The following is an 18,963-nucleotide window of genomic DNA, read 5'->3' as shown; positions in this document are numbered from 1 at the left end:
CTAACCACTATGCCACCGTGCTTTCATAGAATGTTTACACCACAGGAGGCCATTCGGCCCATCAAGCCTGTGCCAGCTCGTTGCAAGAGCACTTCAGCTAGTCCCACTCCCCCTCCTTTTCCTCGTAGCCCTGCAATTTATTTCCCTACAGGTACTTATCCAATTGCCTTTTGAAAGCCACGATTGAGTCTGCCTCCACCACCCTCTCGGGCAGTGCATTCCAGATCCCAGCCACTCGCTACGTAAAAAAGCTTTTCCTCATGTCTTTTTGATTCTTCTGCCAATCACCTTAAATCTGTGTCCTCTGGTTCTTGACCCTTCCACCAATTGGAACAGTTTCTATCTACTCTGACCAGACCCCTCATGATTTTGAACACCTCGATCAAATCTCCTCTCAACCATCTCTTGCTCTAAGGAGAACAACCCCAGCTTCTCCAGTCTATCTACGTGACACGAGTCCCACATCCCTATTTTCTGCACCCTCTCTCAAGGCCTTCACATCCTTCCTAAAGCCATATCTTTATAATGCAGCCTCAATTATTAAGATATTTCACAATGCCGAAGATCCCACCTACCTCCTCAAGTCAGCTCAACCTCAATTAGGAAGATATTTCAAATTCAACCACTGCAGTTTAAAAAATATATATATCCCATTTCCTCAGTCCACTTCCTGTACCCATTGGCTCCCAGTCTTCAGGGCGGTGGTGGCCCTGACCCAATACCAGTGAGCAAAGACCTTATAAGGGGAGAGGGTGGGCGGGGTTTGTTGTCACGCCCACCCGGAAGCCCGAGCTTGTAAATTTCAAGGTTGCAACATTTTTTGGGAGCGTCAATGTAACCAAACACAAAGTGGGCGGGGCAGAGGCTGGGAGCCGGAGAATGAATTGGGAATCAGAGCAATCCCGGGGACCGGCTCCCTGCAGACGACTCAAGGTGGGCAAGAAATCAGACTTTGCACCTTTTATTTTCCAAATGGGAGAGGCGCAATTGATCAGTGATTAACAATGGGCTGGAATGACTGAAGCCTTTTGTCAGCCAGCAGCTCGTCTCCTCCTCCTCCTCCTCCTCCTCCACCTCGCAGCCTTTCCATGAAATAAGAAGGAAAGCTGGACACACTTGCTGTCAAAATCTCACCCAGCAATATAACTTGTCCGCCTGCGACTTAAAGTGTTGAATCATGCAGACCTGGCGCAAGGGGAAGCGAGTGGGATTCTGCCTGAGTGATAAGAAGAGGAAGAAGCTGAATATCCTGGTCTTCACAGAGCTCTGTAGGTAAGGCAGGGGTCCGTTTCCATTCGCAAAGTTTTCTGTCTTTGTGGAAGGGTTTAGCCTTGGGGAGCATCCTGTAAATGCTGCACTGACATGTTCCTGGGGATCCTCTGTAAATATTGACACACTCCATGGGAACCTCTGTAAATACTGACACGCTCCCGAGGACCCCCAGTAAATACTGACACACTCCCGGGGACCCCCTGTAAATACTGACACGCTCCCGGGGACCCCCTGTAAATACTGACACACTCCCGGGGACCCCCTGTAAATACTGACACGCTCCCGGGGACCCCCTGTAAATACTGACACACTCCCGGGGACCCCCTGTAAATACTGACACGCTCCCGGGGACCCCCTGTAAATACTGACACACTCCCGGGGACCCCCTGTAAATACTGACACGCTCCCGAGGACCCCCAGTAAATACTGACACACTCCCGGGGACCCCCTGTAAATACTGACACGCTCCCGGGGACCCCCTGTAAATACTGACACACTCCCGGGAAACCTCTAGATACTGACACGCTCCCGAGGACCCCTAGTAAATACTGACACACTCCTGGGGGGCGCTCTGTAAATACTGACACACTCCCGGGGACCCCCCTGTAAATACTGACACGCTCCCGGGAAACCTCTGTAAATACTGACACGCTCCCGAGGACCCCTAGTAAATACTGACACACTCCTGGGGGGCGCTCTGTAAATACTGACACACTCCCGGGGACCCCCCTGTAAATACTGACACACTCCCGGGAAACCTCTGTAAATACTGACACGCTCCCGAGGACCCCTAGTAAATACTGACACATTCCCGGGGGGCGCTCTGTAAATACTGACACACTCCCGGGGTCCCCCTGTAAATACTGACACACTCCCGGGGGGCGCTCTGTAAATACTGACACACTCCCGAGGACCCCTAGTAAATACTGACACACTCCCGGGGGGCGCTCTGTAAATACTGACACACTCCCGGGGACCCCCCTGTAAATACTGACACACTCCCGGGGAACCCCTGTAAATACTGACACACTCCCGGGGAACCCCTGTAAATACTGACACACTCCCGGGGACCCCCTGTAAATACTGACACACTCCCGGGGACCCCCTGTAAATACTGACACACTCCCGGGGACCCCCTGTAAATACTGACACACTCCCGGGGACCCCCTGTAAATACTGACACACTCCCAGGGAACCTCTGTAAATACTGACACACTCCCGGGGTCCCCCTGTAAATACTGACACACTCCCGGGGACCCCCTGTAAATACTGACACACTCCCGGGGACCCCCTGTAAATACTGACACACTCCCGGGGACCCCCTGTAAATACTGACACACTCCCGGGGGGCGCTCTGTAAATACTGACACACTCCCGAGGACCCCTAGTAAATACTGACACACTCCCGGGGGGCGCTCTGTAAATACTGACACACTCCCGGGGACCCCCCTGTAAATACTGACACACTCCCGGGGAACCCCTGTAAATACTGACACACTCCCGGGGAACCCCTGTAAATACTGACACACTCCCGGGGACCCCCTGTAAATACTGACACACTCCCGGGGACCCCCTGTAAATACTGACACACTCCCGGGGACCCCCTGTAAATACTGACACACTCCCGGGGACCCCCTGTAAATACTGACACACTCCCAGGGAACCTCTGTAAATACTGACACACTCCCGGGGTCCCCCTGTAAATACTGACACACTCCCGGGGACCCCCTGTAAATACTGACACACTCCCGGGGACCCCCTGTAAATACTGACACACTCCCGGGGACCCCCCTGTAAATACTGACACACTCCCGGGGAACCCCTGTAAATACTGACACACTCCCGGGGAACCCCTGTAAATACTGACACACTCCCGGGGACCCCCTGTAAATACTGACACACTCCCGGGGACCCCCTGTAAATACTGACACACTCCCGGGGACCCCCTGTAAATACTGACACACTCCCGGGGACCCCCTGTAAATACTGACACACTCCCAGGGAACCTCTGTAAATACTGACACACTCCCGGGGTCCCCCTGTAAATACTGACACACTCCCGGGGACCCCCTGTAAATACTGACACACTCCTGGGGACCCCCTGTAAATACTGACACACTCCCGGGGACCCCCTGTAAATACTGACACACTCCCGGGGACCCCCTGTAAATACTGACACACTCCCGGGGACCCCCTGTAAATACTGACACACTCCCGGGGACCCCCTGTAAATACTGACACACTCCCGGGGACCCCCTGTAAATACTGACACACTCCCGGGGACCCCCTGTAAATACTGACACACTCCCGGGGACCCCCTGTAAATACTGACACACTCCCGGGGACCCCCTGTAAATACTGACACACTCCTGGGGACCCCCTGTAAATACTGACACACTCCCAGGGACCCTCTGTAAATACTGACACACTCCCGGGGACCCCCTGTAAATACTGACACACTCCCGGGGACCCCCTGTAAATACTGACACACTCCTGGGGACCCCCTGTAAATACTGACACACTCCCGGGGACCCTCTGTAAATACTGACACACTCCCAGGGACCCTCTGTAAATACTGACACACTCCCAGGGACCCTCTATAAATATTGACAGCCCTCAGGGGCTGCACTTGATAAACCCATGCTGTAGGCCACTTGTTGCAGCCACATCCCAGCTCACACAGGAAACCCGCTCAAGTTCGCACGTTGCACAATTCTTGCTGTCGCTGGGGAGTTCCATTGTTTCTCGAACTGTGCAGCCTTGTACGATGGATAAATTGGACACCGCAGCTTCTCGTTCCGGGAGGCTGAGGGGTAACTTGGGCTGTGAGGCTTGCTAACGATTGTAAAGGCAGGCCAATAAACGATTACATGGCCGAGAGCTAACGCTTGTCGTCACTTCCCACTGGCTGCGAGGGGAGTCTGGAGGCTTTCAGTTTCATGCAGGCCCTGTCCAAGGTAGTGTCTTAAGCAGCCGGCGTTTCAAAGTCTTTTGTGTAAGAGGGAGCGCCCCACTGTAACTATTGATCACTCCCCAGGGACCCCCCTGCAGATATTGACAATGGCAGACCCCTATCCTTTCCCTACATCACCACAGTGATGACACATGGACAGTACTTCAAAAGTACTTCGTTGGCTGTAAAGCGCTTTGGGACGTCCTGAGGTTGTGAACGGCGCTATAGAAATGCAAGTTCTTTTTCTATCCTATTGAAAGAAAGCCAAATAATAGGAACAGGAGGAGGCCATTCAGCCCCTCGAGCCTGTTCCGCCATTCAATGAGATCAAGGCTGATCTGCGACCTAACTCCATCTACCCGCCTTTGGACCATGTCCCTTAATACCTTTGGTTAACAACAGTCTATCAATCTCAGATTTAAAATTAACAATGCTAGTAAGTCAGAAAATGGATGGCACATAGTCAGAACTCTGACAATCCCTTGAGCCTCCTAGCTCCATGGAATCTGTAGCTGATTGCATTTGCGGTAGACTATTATCATTCACAAATTGGATTGGGGTTAGAAATTGGAAATGACTGAATAAACAGGCCATGAACAGGACTCTCCCTGGCTCTGTGTACAAAAGCACGGCCTCTTGATTTGGTGATGTTGGCTGAAGGATATTGGCCAGGACACCGGGGAGAACTCCCCTGCTCTTCTTCGAAATAGTGCCGTGGGATCTTTTATGTCCACCTGAGAGAGCAGACGAGGCCTCAGTTTAACGTCTCATCCGAAAGACGGCACCTCCGACAGTGCGGCGCTCCCTCAAGTCCCACTCCAGAGACTTGAGCACAAAACTCTAGGTTGAGACTCCAATGCAGTACTGAGGGAGCGCTGCACTGTCGGAGGGGCAGTACTGAGGGAGCGCTGCACTGTCGGAGGAGCAGTACTGAGGGAGCGCTGCACTGTCGGAGGGGCAGTACTGAGGGAGTGCCGCACTGTCGAAGGGGCAGTACTGAGGGAGCGCCGCACTGTCGGAGGGGCAGTACTGAGGGAGCGCCGCACTGTCGGAGGGGCAGTACTGAGGGAGCGCCGCACTGTCGGAGGGGCAGTACTGAGGGAGCGCCGCACTGTCGGAGGGGCAGTACTGAGGGAGCGCCGCACTGTCGGAGGGGCAGTACTGAGGGAGCGCCGCACTGTCGGAGGGGCAGTACTGAGGGAGCGCTGCACTGTCGAAGGGGCAGTACTGAGGGAGCGCTGCACTGTCGGAGGGGCAGTACTGAGGGAAAACTGCACTGTCGGAGGGGCCGTACTGAGGGAGCACTGCACTGTCGGAGGGGCAGTACTGAGGGAGCGCCGCACTGTCGGAGGGCCAGTACTGAGGGAGTGCTGCGCTGTCGGAGTGGCGGTACTGAGGGAGCGCCGCACTGTTGGAGGAGCAGTACTGAGGGAGCGCCGAACTGTTGGAGGGGCAGTACTGAGGGAGCGCCGCACTGTTGGAGGAGCAGTACTGAGGGAGCGCCGAACTGTTGGAGGGGCAGTACTGAGGGAGCGCTGCACTGTCGGAGGGGCAGTACTGAGGGAGCACTGCACTGTCGGAGGGGCAGTACTGAGGGAGCGCCGCACTGTCGGAGGGCCAGTACTGAGGGAGCGCTGCGCTGTCGGAGTGGCGGTACTGAGGGAGCGCCGCACTGTTGGAGGAGCAGTACTGAGGGAGCGCCGAACTGTTGGAGGGGCAGTACTGAGGGAGCGCTGCACTGTCGGAGGGGCAGTACTGAGGGAGCTCCGCACTTTCGGAGGGGCAGTACTGAGGGAGTGCTGCACTGTCGGAGGTGCCGTCTTTCGGATGAGACGTTAAACCGAGGCCCCGCCTGCTCTCTCAGGTGGACATAAAAGATTCCTCAGCACTCTTTTGAAGCAGAGCAGGGGAGTAAACCCCGATGTCCTGGCCAATATCCTTCAGCCAACAAGTGTCAACCTGGATTTTGTGCTCAAGTCTCTGGAGTGAGGCTTCAACCCACGACCTTCTGACTCCGAGGTCGGAGTGCTGCCCACTGAGCCACAATTGACACAGTCCAAAAACAGGATTGGCCTGGATTCCGATGCTCTCATGGGTTCATTTCCTGCTGACACTGTCTAGGCTTGTCCCCTTGGAACCTTGTGCCAGAGACTGCCAGCAGTGCAGGGTGTGAACGGGAAAATTAATCCTTATGTAAAAGTCCGAGCCACCGTGGATTTTAGTTTGGGCTTGCATCATTGATGTAACTGTAGTACTTGACTCGAATGTTCAATCTTTAGTTTCCCTTTTATATCAAACCTCACTGACTAAGAGCTGAATCATGTGTTGTACAATCGCTGGCAACTGATGCCTCTGGCAGCCTACCAGGAATCTGTCATTTCTATTTTTTTTATTCATTCACGGGATGTGGGCGTCGCTGGCAAGGCCAGCATTTATTGCCCATCCCCAATTGCCCCTTGAGAAGATGGTGGTGAGCCACCTTCTTGAACCGCTGCAGTCCGTATGGTGAAGGTACTCCCACAGTGCTGTTAGGGAGGGAGTTCCAGGATTTTGACCCAGCGACGATGAAGGAACGGCCGATATATTTCTAAGTTAGGATGGTGCGTGACTCGGAGGGGAACTTGGAGGTGGTGGTGTTCCCATGCGCCTGCTGCCCTTGTCCTTCTAGGTGGAAGAGGCCGCGGGTTTGGGCGGTGCTGCCGAAGAAGCCTTGGCGAGTTGCTGCAGTGCATCTTGTAGATGGTACACACTGCAGCCACAGTGCACCGGTGGTGGAGGGAATGAATGTTTAAGGTGGTAGATTGGGTGCCAGCCAAGCGGGCTGCTTTGTCCTGGATGGCGTTGAGCTTCTTCTGTTATTGGAGCTGCACTCATCCAGGCAAGTGGAGAGTATTCCATCGCACTCCTGACTTGTGTCTTGTAGATGGTGGAAAGACCACCATTGGTGGCCGTGCCGTCAGCTGCCTGGGCCCTTATCCTTAGACTGTGACCCCTGGTTCTGGACTCCCCCGCCATCGGGAACATCCTCCCTGCATCCAGTCTGTCTAGCCCGGTCAGAATTTTATACGTTTCAATGAGATCCCCTCTCATTCTTCTAAACTCTAGTGAATACAGGCCTAGTCGACCCAATCTCTCCTCATACGACAGTCCTGCCATCCCAGGAATTGGTCTGGTGAACCTTTGCTGCACTCCCTCTATGGCAAGTATATCCTTTCTTAGGTAAGGAGACCAAAACTGCACACACTACTCCAGGTGTGGTCTTACCAAGGCCCTGTATAATTGTAGTAAGACACCCTGGCCTCTGAGGTGAAATGAGCAATGCCGTGGGTGGTCCGTTAGTGTTACAAGAGAACTTCTGGTCCCCTTGTTTAAGGAGGGATATACTTGCATTGGAGGCAGTTCAGAGACGATTCACTAGGATGATTCCTGGGATGAAGGGGTTGTCTTATGAGGAAAGGTTGAGCAGGTTGGGCCTATACTCATTGGAGTTTAGAAGAATGAGAGGTGATCTTATTGAAATATATAAGATTCTGAGGGGGCTCGACAGGGTAGATGCTGAGAGGATGTTTCCCCTCATGGGGGAATCTAGAACTAGGGGGCATAGTTTCAGGATAAGGGGAAACCCTTTTAAGACGGAGATGAGGAGGAATTTCTTCTCTCAGAGGGTCGAGAATCTTTGGCCTTCTCTACCCCAGAGAGCTGTGGAGGCGGAGTCAGTGAATATATTCAAGGCGGAGATAGACAGATATTTGAGCTACAGGGGAGTCGAGGGTTATGGGGAGCGGGCGGGGAAGTGGAGTTGAGGCCAAGATCAGATCAGCCAAGATCTCATTCAATGGCGGAGCAGGCTCGAGGGGCCGAATGGCCGACTCCTGCTCCTATTTCTTATGTTGCTATGTTGGGTGTTTGGAGCTGGCTATTTCCTGATCGTAATGGTTGGATTGAAAAACCAATTCCCAAGTCCTAAACTGTCAAAGTAAAGAGCGTAACAAAATATCACCATCCCAAAAATAAACTCTCAATTCTGAATTGTCAGTTGAGAGAAACCAGAACTCTAGTTCTCAAGGAGTGGCATAAATTCAGATCCAGAACTTCTGGCCTTTGTCGTATTATTATAATATATAACGTTGCAAGGCCAAATCTTGAACTCCAATTGAACAACAATAATAATTTGAAATAACAACAGAAAATGCTGGAAAAACTCAGCAGGCCAGGCAACATTCGTGGAGAGAGAAACAGAGTCAATGTTTCAGGCCGAAACCCTTCGTCAGGACTGAAAAAACACAGGAAATGAAACATTAAAAGGCCAGTTTGGGGGCTGGGCAGCCGTCTTTTGTCTCTCCACTAGTCCGACCACCATCTCGTCTGGTTTTGAATACCTCTTAATGTCTCTTCACTTCTCTTTTGTTCTTTCATCCCCATTTCCCAGCCCCCAAACTGGCCTTTTAATCTGTTTCATTTCCTGTGTTTCTCAGTCCTGACGAAGGGTTTCGACTCTGTTTCTCTCTCCACGGATGTTGCCCTGGCCTGCTGAGTTTTTCCAGCGTTTTCTGTTGTTATTTTGGATTTCCAGCATCCACAGTATTTTGCTATCGTAATAAATTGAATTTGGCCACTCTTAACTCAAAGAAGCAATACGGCGACATTTTTGAATTGCGTTTTGGTAACAGCGTGGTGGGCTTCTGAATGGTGCCCCTCTGACCTGTAAAGTCATAGAGTCATAGAGTTTTACAGCACAGAAAGAGGCCCTTCGGCCCATCGTGTCTGCGCCGCCCATCCATCCCTGTCCAGTCTAATCCCATTTTCCAGCATTTGGTCCATAGCCTTGTATGCAATGGCATTTCAAGTGCTCATCCAAATGCTTCTTGAATGTTGTGAGGGTTCCTGCCTCTACCACCCTTTCAGGCATTGAGTTCCACATTCCAACCACCCTCTGGGTGAAAAAGTTCCTCCTCAAATCCCCTCTAAATCTCCTGCCCCTTACCCTGAATCTATGCCCCCTTGTTATTGACCCCCCCACTAAGGGGAAAAGTTCCTCTTTATCTACCCTATCTATGCCCCTCATCATTTTGTACACCTCAATCAGGTCCCCCCTCAGCCTTCTTTGCTCCAAGGAAAACAACCCCAGCCTGTTTAGTCTTTCTTCATAGCTGAGGCGCTCCATCCCAGGTAACATCCTGGTGAATCTTCTCTGCACCCCCTCCAAAGCAATCACATCCTTCCTATAGTGAGGCGACCAGAACTGCACACAGTACTCCAGCTGTGGCCTCACCAGCGTTTTGTACAGCTCCATCATAACCTCCCTGCTCTTATATTCTATGCCTCGGCTAATGAAGGCAAGTATCCCATATGCCTTTTTAACCACCTTATCTACCTGTTCCGCTGCCTTCAGGGATCTATGTACATGTACACCAAGGTCCCTCTGTACTTCCTAGGGTCCTACCACTCATTGTGTATTCCCTTGCCTTATTTGTCCGTCCAAAATGCATCACCTCGCACTTTTCAGGGTTAAATTCCATTTGCCACTTTTCCGCCCATCTGACCAACCCGTTTATATCGTCCTGTAGCCGGAGGCTTTCCTCCTCGCAATTTACCACCCCACCAATTTTCGTGTCATCTGCGAACTTACTGATCATACCTTTTACATTCTCATCCAAATCATTTATGTAGATCACGAACAACAAGGGACCCAGCACCGATCCCTGAGGTACCCCACTGGACACAGGCTTCCAGTCACAAAAGCAACCTTCAACCATCACCCTCTGCCTCCTGCCACTCAGCCAGTTTAGGATCCAACGCGCCAAGGCACCCTGGATCCCATGGGCTCTTACCTTCTTAACCAGTCTCCTATGCGGGACTTTGTCAAAAGCTTTACTGAAGTCCATGTAAACCACATCCACAGCATTTCCCTCATCCACCCCACTAGTCACCCCCTCGAAAAATTCGATCAGATTTGTCAGACATGATTTACCCTTGACAAAGCCATGCTGACTATCCCCGATTAATCCTTGCCTCTCCAAGTGGAGATTAATTTTGTCCCTCAGAATTTTTTCCAATAATTTCCCCACCACAGATGTTAGACTCACTGGCCTGTAATTCCCTGGTTTATCCCTGCTACCCTTCTTGAATAATGGTACTATGTTAGCTGTTCTCCAGTCCTCTGGTACATCCCCTGTGGCCAGAGAGGTTCTGAAAATTAGTGTCAGAGCCCCTGCAATCTCCTCCTTTGCCTCCCACAGCAGCCTGGGATACATCTCGTCCGGGCCTGGGGATTTATCCACTTTTTGGCCTGCTAAAACCGCTAGCACCTCCTCCCTCTCGATGCTAATATGTTCAAGTATGTCACAGTCCCCTTGCCCGATTTCTATGTCTGCATCATCTTTCTCCATAGTGAACACAGATGCAAAAAATTCATTTAAAACCCCGCCTACATCCTCTGGCTCTACACACAGATTGCCACTTTGGTCCCTAATGGGCCCTACCCTTTCCCTGGTTATCCTCTTGCCCTTAATATACTTATAAAACATCTTAGGATTTTCCTTTATTTTGCTCGCCAGTGTTATTTCATGGCCCCTCCTCGCCCTCCTAATTTCTTTTTTAAGTATGCCCCTGCACTTTTTATACTCCTCTAGGGCTTCCTCCGTCTTTAGTCTTTTGTAACTGCCAAAAGCCCCCCTTTTATTTCTAATGCATTTTTGTATATCCCTTGTCATCCAAGGTTCCCTTTGCTTGTTGGTCCCACCCTTGACCTTTACAGGAACATGTTGGCGTTGTACTCTCTCAATTTCCCTTCTAAAGAGCCGAGGAATCTCAAATGAAATGGACGGTCCGTTCTGTGTCAACATGGTGTCAGCCAGTGGCTCAGTGGGCAGCACCTTCTCTCGCCTCGGAGTCAGAAGGGTCGTGGGTTCAAGTCCCCACTCCAGAGGCATGAGCCCATAATCTAGGCTGACGCTCCCAGTGCCAGCACTGAGGGAGTGCCGCACTGTCGGAGGTGCCGCGTTTCGGATGAGACGTTAAACCGAGGCCCCGTCTGCTCTCTCGGGTGGACGTAAAAGATCCCACGGCACAAGAGCAGGGGGAGTTCTCCCCGGTGTCCTGGGCCAACATTTATCCCTCAACCAACATCACTTAAAAAAAACAGATTTTATTTTTAATTCATTTTTATGGGATGTGGGCGTCGCTGGCAAGGCCAGCATTTATTGCCCGTCCCTAATTGCCCTCGAGAAGGTGGTGGTGAGCCGCCTTCTTGAACCGCTGCAGTCCGTGTGGTGAAGGTGCTCCCACAGTGCTGTTAGGGAGGGAGTTCCAGGATTTTGACCCAGTGACGATGAAGGATCGGCCGATATATTTCCAAGTCGGGATGGTGTGTGACTTGGAGGGGATTATTTGGTCATTATCACATAATGTGGGAGCTTGCTGTATGCAAATTCGAGAAATGCGAGAGTATGCATATCAGGAAAGGATGAATAGGCTGGGTCTCTTTTCTCTTGAAACACAAAGGCTGAGGGGTGACCTGATAGAGGTCTTTAAAATTATGAAAGGTTTTGATAGAGTGGATACAGAGAGAATGTTTCCACTTGTGGGGAAGAGCATAACTAGAGGCCATCAATATAAGATAGTCACCAAGAAATCAAATCGGGAATTCAGAAGAAACTTCTTCACCCAGAGAGTGGTGAGAATGTGGAACTCGCTACCACAGGGAGTGGTTGAAGCGAATAGTATCGATGCATTTAAGGGGAGGCTGGACAAGCACATGAGGGAGAAGGGAATAGAGGGTTAGATGAGGAAAGACGGGAGGAGGCTCGAGTGGAGCATAAACTCCGGCATGGACTCGTTGGGCCAAATGGCCTGTTTCTGTGCCGTATATCCTGCGTAACCCTGTGTGCAAATTGGCGGTTGCGTTTCTTACATTACAACAGGGACTACACTTCAAAAGTATTTCATTGGCTGTAAAGCGCTGAGGGTTGTGCAAGGCACTATATAAATGCAAGCTCCTTCTTTCTTAAAGTCAGACCCCGCAGCCCCGTATAATAATTATTGTTGCATTAAGGACGTTCTGTGACTATTGCACCCTATCTATTATACAGTGAGCGTGTAACAGCAGCTCGTGTCCACAGTTGCAGCACCTGTATTGCAATCACTGTGCAGTGTATATGCGTATAAACCAGACACCGATGACATAGAATATACAGCACAGGAACAGGCCATTCGGCCCAACTAGTCTGCGCTAGTGCCAGTGTTCCCTTCAGGCTGAGCAGCCGCGCAGCGCTCCGGGGGTCCCGTGCAGACGGCGCGCTGGCTTTTAAACCAGGGAGGGGGGGGAAATAATCATAATAATAATCATAATCAACTTTATTGTCATTGTTAGTGCACAAGTGCAGTACAACGAAATGTAGGCTTGCGGCTCCCGAGAGTGTACATTTAGATTAAGACATTTAAACGTTCAACATACATTTGGCTTGTAATACATTAACATAAACATAACCATAATAAAGTGCATTGGCAGATGTGCAGGCTTTAGAGTTTATTTGTGGAGTTCAGTAGGATGACAGCCCTGGGAAAGAAGCTGTTCCTAAATCTGGTCGTTCGGATGCGAATGCATCTGTAGCGTCTCCCAGATGGCAGGAGGGCGAACAGACTGTGGCTGGGGTGGGTAGGGTCTTTGATGATGGACCGTGACCTCCGTAAACAGCGTTTCTGGTATATGTGCTCTATGGTCGGTAGCCGGGTGCCGGTAATGCGTGCGCGGGCGGACTTTTGAATGGGACACGCAGCCCCCCCCCCCAAAAAAAATGACGGGGAACGTTGCCTGGTGCTAATACTCCACACGAGCCTCCTCCCATTCTATCTACCTCATCTCTGCCTTTCAGCGGATTCCGCAAGTCTCCCGCTTGCATAAACACCCGATTCCTTTTTTTCTTTTCCGTGTCCTCGAATAACAGGAGAAGAGGACGAACGGAATAAGATCCCCTGGCGCTTCAATGCCCAAAGGGGGTTTCAAGGCAAACCCCAAAAAGAGCTCCGTGCTAAAAACAGAAAACGCTGGAAATGCTCGGCAGGTCAGGCAGCATCTGTGGAGACAGAAACAGAGTTAACGTTTCAGGTCGATGACCCTTCGTCAGAACTGGAAAAAGCTGGCGATGGAACAGGTTTTTAAGCAAGTGCAGGGGCAGGGAGAGGGGGGAGGGGAGGAAAGAACAAAAAGGGAAGGTCTGTGATAGGGCGGAAGGCAGGAGAGATTAAAAGACAAAAGGGATGATGATGAGAGGCACAGGGAGATGGTAATGGGACAAGTTAAGAAACAAAAGATGAGTTTAGATGAAGTGTAAATGGGAATGGCGGAATCAACAGCTGCCACATGTGGGAGAGAAAAAAAAAATTGGGGCTGAGGTTATGATCTGAAATTGTTGAACTCGATGTTGAGTACTGAAGGCTGTAAAGTGCCTAATTGAAAGATAAGGTGCTGTTCCTCGAGCTTACGCTGAGCTTTGTAGCTCTGTACTATCGGAATGACTGGGCAGGGCAGCGACGATTCTACATAGTTTTCAGAATTAGAAGCATAGAAGATAGGAGTAGGCCATTCGGCCCCTCGAGCCCACTCCGCCATTTAATGAGATCATGGCTGATCATCCAAATTCAGTACCCGGTCCCTGCTTTCTCCCCATATCCTTTGATCCCTTTAGCCTCAAGAAATATATCCAACTCCTTCTTGAATATATTTAATGAATTGGCCTCTACTGCCTTCTGTGGCAGAGAATTCCACAGGTTCACCACTCTCTGGGTGAAGAAATTCCTCCTCATCTCTGTCCTAAATGGCTTACCCCTTATCCTTAGACTGTGACCCCTGGTTCTGGACTCCCCGACCATCGGGAACATCCTTCCTGCATCTAGTCTGTCTAGTCCTGTTAGAATTTTATAAGTTTCAATGAGATCCCCTCTCATTCTTCTAAACTCTAGCGAATATAAGCCTAATTGACCCAATCTCTCCTCCTACGTCATTCCTGCCATCCCAGGTATCAGTCTGGTGAATCTTCGCTGCACTCTCTCCATGGCAAGAACATCCTTCCTCAGATAAGGCAACCAAAACTGCACACAATACTCAAGGTGTGGTCTCACCAAGGCCCTGTACAACTGCAGCAAGACATCCTTGCTCCTGTACTCAAACCCTCTCGCTACGAAGGCCAACATACCATTTGCCTTCTTAACCGCCTGCTGCACCTGCATGCTTACCTTCAGCGACTGGTGCACAAGGACACCCAGGTCTCGTTGCACTTCCCCTTCTCCCAATTTATTGCCGTTCAGATAATAATCTGCCTTCTTGTTTTTGCCTTTGTTCTGAGGTGGAGATCCCCACTCGAGTGTTTTGTTTATAGAAGTGGCTGTTGGCTATGCGATTAAAAGTTTGTTGTGTCCGTCCAAGGTGAATGTCCCTAATAGTACTGCCCCGAGTGGCTTGCTAGGCCCACTGAGGAGTCCTGGGACATGTCGGCCAGACCACGTAGGGATGTTCCCCCGAAGAACACTGGCGAACCTGTTGGGTCTTTACAACAATCCGGCAGCTTCCGTGGTCGTTGTTTCTGGTGCGCCCGCACAGTTTCACAATTTTGCCTTTGGTGGGATTTGAACTCGTAACCTTTGGATGGCTCGTTGTGCACCATAAAGCCGTTGGACAGCCGTACCCGTTCTATTGTAGGCGTAGCAAGAGGTGGGACACCTGGTCTGCCTTCAGTTGGATTCGGAATGTGAAAGGGTTGGCCTGGAGTCTGATGGGAGCAAAAACCCGGAGAAAAATCATAGGGGCAATAAAATAAAACTGGGGGGAAAATTGGCTCGCGCCAACCCCCTCGAAAAACTTAGCGCCCTTGCGCCCAAAATTGAATGGTAGCGCCCCAAGCAGGAGGAGGGGCACTACTGGAAGCGCTCCCCCTCCCTCGTGGGGCGCTCCCGTTGAATATCGCAGCGCTACGTGCAGCAGGGCCACGCGCGTCGGCACGGAGCGCCGCGGTACTGCCGGCCTCCCTCCCCCGATCAAAGGGGAGGGGCCTGGCGCAGCGCGCACCGGGGCACCTGCTGGGCCACCGGGGAGCAGGGTGCCGGCAAAAGAGCCCGGCACTCGAGAGGAGCGCCGGGCTGAGCGATCACGGCCGACACCCCGTGGGAGGAGGCCAGAGGAGACAGGTGCTGGCAGGCGGCCCCCCAAAAAAATGGCCGCCCAGAACCTGCCCTTTAATTATCGTCGCCCCGGCCGCGAAAACACCTCCTTGACCCTGTCGGGCATGGCGTCCAGCGGCAGGTCAGGGGGCGCAAGCCAAGTTTGTGGCCGGGGTGCCGCGCAGGGTGATGATGTCATCGCTGGAGGCGCCGCACCGCGGGGCGCTACCGGCTACCTCTAACTGTCCACTGAATCTCGGCGAATTTTTCCCCCATTGTGTTTTCATTTTCTTTGAACGCCTGCTTATTAGTTAGAAAAATATTGGAGATATTGGGGGGGTAAAAAAGGCTGTTTGGCTGACAGTCAAGCAGTGCTCCCTGTAAGCTGCGCTTTGTTCTCGCGTAGCCTGTTTCTTTTAGCGCATGGTCCCTTTAAATTTCCGTGCACACGCATGGTCCCTTTAAATTTCCATGCACACGGGCAGTATTTACAATGGGGAAGCCGGTGAGCGGCCTGGGCGGGGATTTTTCCCATTACCGAGCAGCTTGGAGGGAAACATTGCAGTCAAGAATCACCCAATCGGTTAAGGAGAGTCTGTTTGCTTCTGGTTGGCTGTGGGCGGGCGGGCGGGCAGAGCGCGGCGACGATGGGCGTGTCGGGCGACCAACGGCAGGAGACCGTGCGATCAAACCTCCAGCAATGCCTCCGGGCAGCCAAGGCCTGTTGTACAGCTCCCACCGCTACTCCAGCTTAGATTATCTAACTCGGTACGAGCAGGGGAATTAAATTTTGGACCTTTCTGTGATTAAAAAGAAAGACTTGCATTTCTATATCGCCTTTCACCACCTCAGGACGTCCCAAAGCGCTTTACAGCCAATGAAGTACTTTTTGAAGTGTAGTCACTGTTGTAGGAAACACGGCAGCTAATTTGCGCACAACAAGCTCCCACAAACAGCAACGTGATAATGACCAGATAATCTGTTTTAGTGATGTTGATTGAGGGATAAATATTGGCCCAGGACACCGGGGAGAACTCCCCCTGCTCTTCTTTGAAATAGTGGCCGCGGGATCTTTCCTCTCCGGTTTAACGTCTCATCCAAAAGATGGCACTTCTGACAGTGCAGCATTCCCTCAGTGCGACACTGAAGTGTCCGTTCTGGATCACGTGCTCAAGCCTCTGGAGCGGGCCTTGAACCCACAACCTTCTGACCCAGTGGTGAGAGGGAGTGCTGCCCACTGAGCCACGGCCGACACTTAGTTAAACTGCCAAAGCTGATTGGCATCGAACCGGTCTGCACAGTGATGTAGTGGCAGTGAATTCGCTGTAATTTGCCGGGTGTATTGCAGCTTTGGGCCAAATATCGTACGCACCTGCTTTAGGAATGGTTTGAACAACTAAATGTATGGCCGGAGGACAGTTAATGAATGAGAAGTGTTGCAGCTTCCATCGGTAGTGATAAAGAGGCCAAAATATTAATGCAGATTTCCCTGTTTTGTTCTTTAGGAAGAGAGGAATCGAGGTCATACAGGTGAGTGAAGGTTTCTTTCTTTGTGTGTATATGTGTATGTGTGTGTGTGTACGCATGTCTGTATGTGTATGTGTCTCTGTGTGTGTGTCTAATCCTGTGTGCGTGTGTCTGTGTGTGTGTGTGTCTGTGTGTGCTTCTCTGTATCTGCCTGTGTCTATGCGTCTGTATGTCTGTCTGTGCATCTGTATGTCTGTCTATGTGCGTGTCTATGTGAGTGCATGTGTGTCTATCTGTGTGTCTCTGTGTGTCTCTGTCTGTGTGTATGTCTCTCTCTGTGACTGTATTTCTGTGACTGTGTGTCTGTCTGTGTGTCTGTGACAGTGTGTGTGTGTGTCTCTGTCTGTGTGTCTGTGACGGTGTGTGTGTGTGTGTCTATGCTGATGAGAGTTGGACATGCCAAAGGCTGGAGGTACCCTCAGTGGTGAAGATTTACTCTGTTGATTGTAACTGTGCTCTTTATAGCCATGCACAAATAGCAAAGGGAGGAAACTTTCCCTCCCACTCTCGGGGCTCTGAATCCAACTCCAATTGGAGTTAAAAGCGGAAAACGCCTTGCCAGAGGCCCGTGAATGAATCAATAAATTAAAAAAAACATACAATTTTTATGAAAATGTTAAACGCTGGTTTTGTGCAGCAGGTCGATCAGCTTCTGAAAGGAGAGGATAACATTTCGGGTCAGAACATTTTTAGTAATTCGGCGTTGGAGCACCTGTGGCATTGCTCCCAGTCAGCCTGGGATCTGAGCGCGATTGTCGATGTGAAATGAAAGAACTTGCATTTACCTAGCGCCTTTCACCACCTCAGGACGTCCCAAAGCGCTTTACAGCCAATTAAGCACTTTATTGCAGCGCAGTCGCTGTTGTAATGTGGGAAACGCGGCAGCCAATTTGTGCACAGCAAGCTCCCAAAAACAGCAATGAGATAAATGACCGGCGCATCTGTTTTTTTTTAGTGCTGTTAATTGAGGGATAAATATTAGGCCCAGGCCCCTGCCCCCCCCCCCCCCCCCCCGCTCTTCTTTGAAATAGTGCTGTGTGACATGAATCTTGTCATTTATGTGAAAATGACTTATGTAATAATACTGGGCGGCCTGCTGGTGTCGCTGTCCAGGGAGAGTATAAATACTCGGGCACGGGCCCAGTTTGCGCAGGACATTCTTAAACAGGAACAAGTGAAGGACACAACTCGACCTCCATGTTGTAAAATAGTTGATAAAAGCTTTGTTTAATGCTTAGACCAAGTGCCGAGTAGTTTTCTTACATCACCGTGGGATCTTTCACGCCCACCTGAGAGGGCAGACGGGGCCTCGGTTTAACGTCCCCATCCGTTAAACTGTTAATCTGGGCCTGTCCCTTTAAAAGTCACAAGTTCGCCGACTAAATGGAGCCGGGCAGTGCGGAGCGGGCTAGATGCTGGCTGTTCCCCTCTAGGTACTAAGTGAAGCCTCTGCACCTGATGTCGATGGAGCTGCTGTGTGTGTTGCTGCCGTTTCCCGGGGCTTCTATCCCAGCTACTTCGAATAACTTTTTAACCTCTTGATATTTTTTTTTCTGTGCTACCAGCTGCTGCCTTCATCCAGGCATTGTGCTGGTGTCACTGACAGAGGGCTCCGTGTCAGCTGGTGCTCTGCTCCAACAGCCAAGAGGGCCGGAGGTGCCGGGCGGGGTCCCTTTGTCCCCGTCACATGGCACTGCTGCCGAGCTCTCTCAATGCCACCCACACCTGCTGCTCGGGCTGCTTTTGTTTCTTTGGCCCCCTTCGCCTCTGACATTGGCGGGTGTCAGGTCCTGGGAGAGGTTGTAGAGGAGGTTTAAAGACAGACTTGCATTTCTGTAGCGCCTTTCACGACCACCGGACGTACCAAAGTGCTTTACAGCCAATGAAGCACTTTTCGAAGTGTAATCACTGTTTGTGTTGTTGCTTCTCTCCCTTTCTTTATCTCCTTTTCTGCTTCCCATTGTCTCCCTCTCTCTCTCCCTCTCTCCCTCTCCCTCTCGCTCTCTCTCCCTCTCGCTCTCTCTCCCTCTCTGTCTCTCTCTCTCTCTGTCTCTCTC

General features: G+C 51.2%; 1 pseudogene across 1 annotated transcript in view; it reads left to right on the top strand.

The window, feature by feature from the left end:
* The first annotated feature begins 786 nt into the window (after nucleotides 1-786).
* The window catches only part of LOC147096704 (inositol-tetrakisphosphate 1-kinase-like), a 61,244-nt pseudogene continuing 43,067 nt past the window's right edge, over nucleotides 787-18,963 (top strand). The window contains exons 1-2 of the transcript XR_015074536.1: nucleotides 787-1,272; nucleotides 16,885-16,909. The product of XR_015074536.1 is annotated as an inositol-tetrakisphosphate 1-kinase-like (transcript). The remainder of the gene's footprint in view (nucleotides 1,273-16,884; nucleotides 16,910-18,963) is intronic.

Source organism: Somniosus microcephalus, chromosome 34, assembly GCF_052327205.1.
Source record: "Somniosus microcephalus isolate GS21.2 chromosome 34, FLI_Smic_1.0, whole genome shotgun sequence".
NCBI lineage: Eukaryota > Metazoa > Chordata > Chondrichthyes > Squaliformes > Somniosidae > Somniosus > Somniosus microcephalus.
Note: the sequence above shows the minus strand (reverse complement) of the source record. Positions and strands in the feature narration are given on the sequence as shown.